Genomic DNA, 8,774 nt, shown 5'->3' with positions numbered 1-8,774 from the left:
AGTTTCATAATCATGTGAACGTAGAGGATAGATGAGGGTTCAATATGGAGTGACTGCTCTATTGCCACTAGGAACTAAAGTTCAGGTGGTCTTTCCCCTTGGAGAACATGGTCTTTACCTTCTACTTTTGGACTCTAAATTTAGATCCATTTTGGTTTTTTCACTTGAGTCTGACCTTCTGCCACTCCACTTCTCATCCCTCTGCAGCCCCTTAACATGGCAAGTGGTACTTGCGGTCCCTTACATACCACTTGCAAGCCATGGGGAGCCAAGAATAATGCCCCAGGTTCATCTAAGCATGTTCCTGTTCTACTACCACCGAGACAGCGGTGTCATGTCAGGGCTTCCAGCCCTCCCCCCAAACCAGTGAAGTATGTCTCTATGCCTGCGGCTCTCTGACTTTCCATAATTACCTCAGTATTTCTAACCCTCTCCTTCCTCACCTTCCCACCTCCCATACATTTGGATTCATGCATTGAACTTACCTACCTCATCCTTAAATACCCCTATCCCTAGGCTGGAAACAATGAGTTTCACTTCCTTTGTGCCATATCCTAATTCTCTCTACACAGAGAATACAGTGAAATTATGTGATCTAATTATAAATCTAAATTTTGTATTCCCTGAGTCAGCAAGTTTGGAACCCAACTGAATATCTGTTTGGAGTTTGAATATAGAGTTTGAATTAAGGCTATAATTAATTATCTGTGTAAGTAATTTAGTTACCTGAGTTAAATTATTAAAATTCTCCCCACAATTTACTAAGAAAACTGTCTCAAGAAAAAGAAGAGGTAAATACTATTTTAATATTAAATAATAATACATCAAAAATAATTGGCTACATTTCCTGAATCATTCTTTTAATGTATGAGATGATTTTTACAACAATTTTCCAAGAAAAGAAAATGAATATGTGAATCTGTCAAACTTTGCTGAAATGACACTATAGTGTGGGATTGATATCCTGTTCAGTACAGATTTTTTTTTTTTTTAGAGTACATTTACTTGGGGCATATGTTAAAGGAAGTATGTTTGTCTTTAAATTACAAGAACAAAATTTGACTTCATTTTGAAGTATTCCTATCAATCAAACTGAAGTTTTAAAAATATCACATAAATTCAAACAACCCAAAAGTCACGTATTATTTTTTCTTAGTGAAAAATTTTAGAGGATAGATAAATTATCCTATAATTAGTGCTCCACTTAAGTTCACATTAACATTAGTTCATGTCGTGAGCACATAGAGACTGCAATTTTCTTTATTAGGGATGAAAAGTCAGAAGGATCATACGTATGTTTATAAAGGGGAGAAACTTAGTTTTAAAATCTTCACTGATGATCCATATCTTATTAACAGGGAGTAGATAGTTTATTTAAGTAGACTTTATTTTGAACATTTGAATAAATAGGAGTGGTGACACAAAGCTATGGGTGGCAGAAAAGATAACCTAATTTCAGAAAGGGGTTACTTCTTACAGATGACTATCTCATATACTAAGTATGATGCTGAAAGAAATAATTGCACCTTCTATAAATCTGGATCAAGTGAATCTAGGGAGTCTAGTTTCTAGCCCATTTTTGTATTAAATGTCATCCATGAAACACTATGCTAAACATATCATGCTTCATTTTCCAGATTGATGCAGTACTTTGTGCTAAAAATGAGACAAAATCCATTAAGTGTATTTCTCTGTAAATACTGCCCACTGAGCACCTGCACCAGAATCCCCTGAAGTACTTTATAAAAATCCACATCCTGAGGTTGTGGACAAGGCCTCAAGGCCCAGGAATCTTCACTATCATCAAACCAAGCAATTCTTAGATAAACTGGAGTTTGAGAATGTATTTCTTATATAAACCTTTGTATGTGAGAGAACTAACTTAATAGTTGGTTCATTGCATTCCTTGGGTTAAAGATTTAACTCTTGGTTTAAAATTTCATTTTGAGTGATAGAGAGAGAGAGAGGGAGAGAGAGAGAGATTCAATTTATGTAAACAAAGAGGCTAACTAAGCAGCAAAATTGTATTTGAAAGAACATTTTTTCCATTACTTTTCTGAACTATAGTTAAGTATAAATGGAACAACAGTTCACATTTATTGGGCACCTACTATGTGCTATGCACAGTGTTTTACATTTACATTTTATTCTAATTTCATAACACTTATAAGAGAGACACTATTAACATGGCACTAGCAAGTGAGGAAATTAAGATGAGCATATACATAGGATATTGTCTCCTTCCTGGTGTGCTTCTGCTGCCAAATCCTCCACCATTCTCACTTAGCCAAAAGCTTACCTCCTTTAAAACTTAAACTCGTACAAGAAGACTACATGATCCACTTCTTCCCAGTGCCTCTCCAAAGAGCAGTCATGGCCAATGATACGTGAAAGGATGCTCAACATCATTAATCATCAGAGAAATGCAAATCAAAACCACAATAAGATATCACCTTACACCTGTCAGAATGACTAAAATCAACAAGACAAGAAATAACAGATTTTGCCAAGGATGTGGAGAAAAAGGAGTCCTTGTGTGCTGCTGGTGGTATTGTAAGTTGTACAGCCACCGTTGAAAATAGTTTGAAGTTCCCTCAAAAAATTAAAAAGTAGAAATATCATATGATCCAGTAATTCCACCACTGGGTATTTACACAAAGAAAGCAAAAAGGCTATTCAAAAAGATACAAGCACCTTTAAGTTTACTGGAGCATTATATACAATAGGCAAGATAGGGAAGCAACCTAAATGCCCGTTGATAAGTGACTAGATAAAGATGTGATATATGTATATAACACAGTCGTAAAAAAAGGTTGCGATCTCGACATTTGGGACAACATGGATGGGCCAAGAGTGTATTATGCCAAGTGAAATGTATCAGACTGAGAAAACAAATACCGTGTGGTTTCACTCAGATGTGGAACCTGATAAACAAAACAAATGGAGAGAAAAACAAAAACCAGAAATAGACCTACAAATACAGAACAAACTGATGATTGCCAGAAGGGAGGAAAGTGGGGGGATGGACAAAATGAATGAAGGGGAGTGAGAGATACAGGCTTCCAGTTATAGAACGAATAAGTCACAGGAATAAAAGGCACAGCATAGGGAATATAGTCAATGATACTGTAAAACTGGTGCATGGTGACAGATGGTAGCTACACTTGTGGTGAGCAGAGCATAGTGTATAGAGAAGCTGAACCACTCTGTTGTACACCTGAAACTAACGTAACATCATGTGTCAACTATACTCGAGTTTTAAAAATTTAAAAACTAAAAAACAAAACAAAAAAATAAAAATAAAAAGTAGTCTTATGTCATTACTGGACAGGTTTCAGGATTAATGTCTGGTTTTACATGTTTCTTCTAGAGATTATGAATTCTTTGTGGACAAGAATTTGTCTTAATTTATCTTGTTGATGTGTTTGGAGCCTAACAGAGGGAATACTTCAGCATAAGCTAAATTCTGAAACCTTCTCTTAAGCCATACTAGATATATGTGAATCAAGATGATTAACTTTTTGGCCTTCAGCTCGGAGGAGACAAAGGTACAATTGTCTTTGGTCCTCCCGAATCCAGGTTCATCTGTCACCAGTCACCTCCACCATGCTGCCTATGTTTGACCCTCCTGAGACCAAAGTGGTAGACCTGAGGTACTTGAGGTGCGCTGATGGGGAAGTTGGTGCCACATCTACCCTGTCCTGGAAGATTGGACCCCTGGGTCTGTCTCCAAAAAAGTTTGGTTATGACATCTCCAAGGCAACCAGTGATTGGAAGGGTCTGAGGATTACAGTGCAACTGACCATTCAGAATAGACAGGCCCAGATTAAAGTGGTACTTTCTGCCTCTGCTCTGATTATCAATGCCCTCAAGGAAACTCCAAGAGACAGAAAGAAGCAGAAAAACACTAAGCCCAGTGGAAATATCACTTTTGATGAGACTGTCAACATTGCCTGACAGATGTGGCACTGATTTTTAGCCAGAGAATTCTCTGGAACCATTAAAGAGATCCTGGAAGCTGCCCAATTTGTGTGCTGCAGTGTTAATGCCAAGGCCCTCATGACATTAATAGTGGTGCAGTGGAATGACCAGCTAGTTCACAACTACAAAGGAAAATATTTCAAGAAAGGATCATCTGACAACCAATGGGGGGAAAATGATTGACATAATATAATCAATTAAAAACACACATTTGCATGAAAAACAACCATCTATTCTTCCAAACAAAGAATGAACAAAAACACTCCTTTCTTAGAAAGGAAAGACAGAAAATACTACCAAAAATTCAGATTTTTTTTTCTGAGTTACAGAAATCCCTGACTGAAAGTAGAAAATCTTCTCAGGGGAGCTAATTTGTGATCCCATGTGTCTCTTCATCGAGTTACAATGGCTTCAAGCTAAAAATGAAAGTGACACTACTTCCACATGAAATTGAAGTATAGTTTTATAAAGTACAATAAATAGCTCTCATTTAGAATTTCCCAGGGGTTTTACAGATAGAAAAATTTAAATAGGTATATTGTGTTCTTCTGTTCATTACCAGTCTCTTGGTATATATAGGTACAAGTGGAACAGAAAAAGAAGCGTGTATCACACAGTATTTCCCTCGGTTGAGTATCATGTACTGAAACTAGGATAGAGACTGTCTCCTACCTAAGAAGATGATTCTTAATAAAGATTCTCTGACTAAAAAAAACCCTCCTCTCCTGCACTATCTAATCAGATAATCACTCTATTAGATTCTCTGTGATAAAGAACAAATCCACAATTAGGGTCATTCACTTTGAGAACTGTAAAGTATATCTGAGTTCATCTATATTCAGCTGCTCCCTATCTTACAGATGAATATACTGAGTCTCAAATTTATTTAGTTCGAGAGCATAAATACTTACATCCTGATGATAGTCGTCTGATCACTTTCAATCTATTACTCCTTATACCACACTCCTAGTTCTCTATCTATTTATTGACTCACATAACTATCTATTCATTGACTCACATAACAAACGTTTATGGATTTCCCAGAATGGTTGACATCTAAATCCTAAAAGGTTGAGATGTAAGATACCACTGGATGAAGATATCTCAAATCCATGTAAAGATATGACTAAACATCTGGTATGACACAGAAAAAAGAGCTAAAAAATATTTTGTCTATTTGAATTTGTAACATCTCCAATATCAGGCATTATTGATTCCTAGAATATCAGAGCTAAGAAGGCTCTTAGAGATTATTACAGAGATTAAATAATTATAAGTTATGTAGGTTAAATGAGAAATATAATTAAGTGATACAATTTAGTTTTGAAAGAACACAAGACAACCTCAAACACCAACACTCAATCTCAAAAACTGTTAGCACTAATAAATGAATTCAGAAAATTTCAGGATACAATATTGTTATACGCAATTCTGTCATATTTCTATATACTAATAACAAACTATTAGAAAGAGAAATTAAGAAAACAATCCCATTTCCAATTGCCTCAAAAAGAATAAAATATCTAGGAATAAATTTAACCAAGGAGGTGAAAGACGTGCAGCTGAAAACTATGACATGAATGAAAGAAATTGAAGAAGCCACAGATAAGTAGACAGATAAGTTTTTGCATACCAAAGGAAACTTTGGGAGAAAACTTTTGCAAATCATATATCTGATAGGGGCTAATTTTCAAAGTATATAAAGAATTCATACAATTCAATAGCGACAAAAACAAACGAAAACGAAACAATACAATTAAAAAATGGCAGAGGATCTGAATAGACATTTTCCCAAAGAAGATATGCAGATAGCCAATAGGCACATGAAAAGATACTCAACAGCATTAACCATCAGGGAAACACAAATCAAAACCACAATGAGCTATACCTCACATCTGTTAGAATGCTTATTATAAAAAAAGACAAAAAGGGGTGCCTGAGTGGTTCAGTTGAGTGTCCAACTCTTGATTTCGGTTCAGGTCATGATCTCTGGGTCATGAGATAGAGCCCCGCATCAGGATCCAAGCCCAGATTCTCTCTTCCTCTCCCTCTCCCCCTCCCCTGCCTCAAAAAAAAAAAAAAAAAAAGACAAGAAATAACAAATGTTGGTACAGATGTGGAGAAAAGGGAACCCTTGTTTACTATTGGTGGCATTGTAAATTGGTACAACCATTATGGGAAACAGTATGCATATTCCACACAATAGTAAAAAATCACCATATGATCCAGCAATTCCACTACCAGGTATTTATCTGAAGAAAACAAAAATACTAATTCAAAAAGATATATGTATCCTCATGTTCACTGCAGCAGTATTTACATATAGCCACAACATGGAAACAGCCTAAGTGTTTACCAGTGGATTAATGGATAAAGAAAAAAAATTATATATATGTATGTGTGTGTGTGTGTGTATATATATATATATATATATATACACATATAAAATGAGGTATTATTCAGCCATAGAAAATAATGAAATCTTGCTATTTGTGACAATATAAATGGACTTCAAGGATATTGTGTTAAGTGAAATATATAAGACAGAGAAAGACAAATACACTTATATGTGGAATCTGGAAAAAAAAGTGAAGCTTATAGGTGCAAAGAATAAATTAGTGGTTGCCACAGGCAGGGGGTGGAGGGAGGATCATAGGCAAAATGGGTGAAAGTGGTTAAAAGGTACAACACTTTCAGTTATAAACTAAATAAATCTCAAGGATGTAATGTATTAACTAGAGTTAATAATACTGTATTGTATGACTAGAGAGCAGATCTTAAAGATTCCCATCATAAGAAAAAAACAATTTGTAACTGTGTAGTGATGGATGCTAACTGGACTTACTGTGGTGATCATTTTGCAATATACACAAATACAGAATCATTATGTTGTAAACCTGAAACTAATACAGTGTTAGAGTATAATATATATTGATTATACCTTAAGTTTTTTTAAATGGAATATAAATAAATCATATAACTTAATTTTGAAAGAACACAAGATAACCTCAAAATATTTTACTTTTCAAAAATGGTTGAGAGACCAATTAATTCTGATTAGTTAATGTAGTAAAGAAAAAAAAATGTTAGTGGGTGCTGTGCACTAAACAACTATAAAAAAGAAAGTTTAATTTAGTGAAAATTCTATGTATTTTAAAAACAATACGTCTAATCAAAGATTGATTTTACCCATCAGATACATTTGGTCACATCTGTTTTCTTCTGTTTTTTATGGATTGGTGTTATTAATAGTGGCCCACCAGTGCCTTCGTAAGAGAACACTTCCAGCATCATAAGACAACACCCATTCCACGCAGACCCTATGACTTAGAAATGCAGGTCTTACCCATAGCTCCATAAATGAGCTTAATCAGTGTGAGCCAGGCCAGGTAATCCTAACCCCCTCACCAGTAATATTAGTGTAGGAATACTGGCCTAAGTCAAACAGACCATGTAATTCCCTGGCAACTTTTATTCCTTCAGAGTTAGGTGCATGGCCTGTGTTGGTCTAATCAGTTCTAACAAAAGACCGTATGTTCCATGATTCAAGAAAAGCTTTCTCTCTCTTTTGCTGATGGTGAGTAAGGAAGCTTTCTGTCTCAGTTGCTTTCTGCAGTCATACTGTGGCCCTGAGGGAATTTGTTGGTATAAGAAAAAACCTACGTATTTTGTGTCAGAAGTATGGTGGTGCGAGTAAAGAAAAATCATAGTTTACTTTTAGTAGGTATATTTGTTTCTTACTAGTCTGTTATGCACAGTCTAAATGTAGTAGTTAACAGTAAAAATACATTATTACCATCATCATTAGAATAACAACCTTGAGAATAAATCCACATGAAACAATCTTAAATGGACACGGATATCATGTGAGCAGGTATGTATATTTGTATGTATGGTATATATTTTTTTTCTCAGAAGGTACTTCAACTTAAAGAAATTGAAGTAATATATTTTTATATTTAAAAAAATTACATGGTTGATTATAGTTTCATTTGTGAAATTATAAGCCATTTCAAAAATTATACAAATATATGAAATTAATATATTCACATACTCATCAACTGGAAGACTTTAAACACATGAACATTCAAATGTTAATGTTCTGTAATAGCTCCTTCTTATTATAAATTAAAATTAGTTACATAATTTTTACACTTAATAGCAACTATCAATTTTAGAAATCCAATTTACTTTAAAAAAATCCTTTCAGACTCTATGCTAAAATCTCTTTGAAGGTGTCTCCAGAGGAGGTTGCTTTGCCATTAAAACTACCCAATCTATTCAGAGAGCAGATGAAAGAGTCCTAGGTTCATATACTGCTGTTGAACTTATTAGAAAATTGGAATAAATCTTTACACTCATCAGAACATAGAGTTTAATGTTCAAGTTTGACCATTCTATAAATCAGGCCAAATGAAAATTTTTGAAGCCTCTATTAAAAAAAAAAAAGAGAGAGAGACATTATATTCACAAAGTGCTATGGTAAACTTTCTTGCCATGACTTCTTTAAAAATGTGCTTCATCATGGAGGATTGAAATATCAGATTTTTCTCTATTATTAAAACATTTTTCATACTATCCTGAAAACATAATCTTTTTTTTTTTTAAAGATTTTATTTATTTATTTGAGAGAGAGAATGAGATAGAGAGAGCATGAGAGGGGGGAGGGTCAGAGGGAGAAGCAGACTCCCTGCTGAGCAGGGAGCCCGATGCGGGACTCGATCCCGGGACTCCAGGATCATGACCTGAGCCGAAGGCAGTCGCTTAACCAACTGAGCCACCCAGGCGCCCCC

At 35.0% G+C, this 8,774-nt stretch overlaps 1 pseudogene; it reads left to right on the top strand.

Annotated features, from left to right (window-relative positions):
• The first annotated feature begins 3,606 nt into the window (after window positions 1-3,606).
• Window positions 3,607-4,139, top strand: LOC145719171 (large ribosomal subunit protein uL11 pseudogene; annotated as a pseudogene).
• The last annotated feature ends 4,635 nt before the right edge of the window (window positions 4,140-8,774 follow it).

Source organism: Leptonychotes weddellii, unplaced genomic scaffold (assembly GCF_054177405.1).
Source record: "Leptonychotes weddellii isolate Sample4059 unplaced genomic scaffold, ASM5417740v2 HiC_scaffold_3296, whole genome shotgun sequence".
Classification (NCBI taxonomy): domain Eukaryota; kingdom Metazoa; phylum Chordata; class Mammalia; order Carnivora; family Phocidae; genus Leptonychotes; species Leptonychotes weddellii.
The sequence above is the reverse complement of the archived record's forward strand: the minus strand, read 5'-3'. Positions and strand labels throughout refer to the sequence as shown.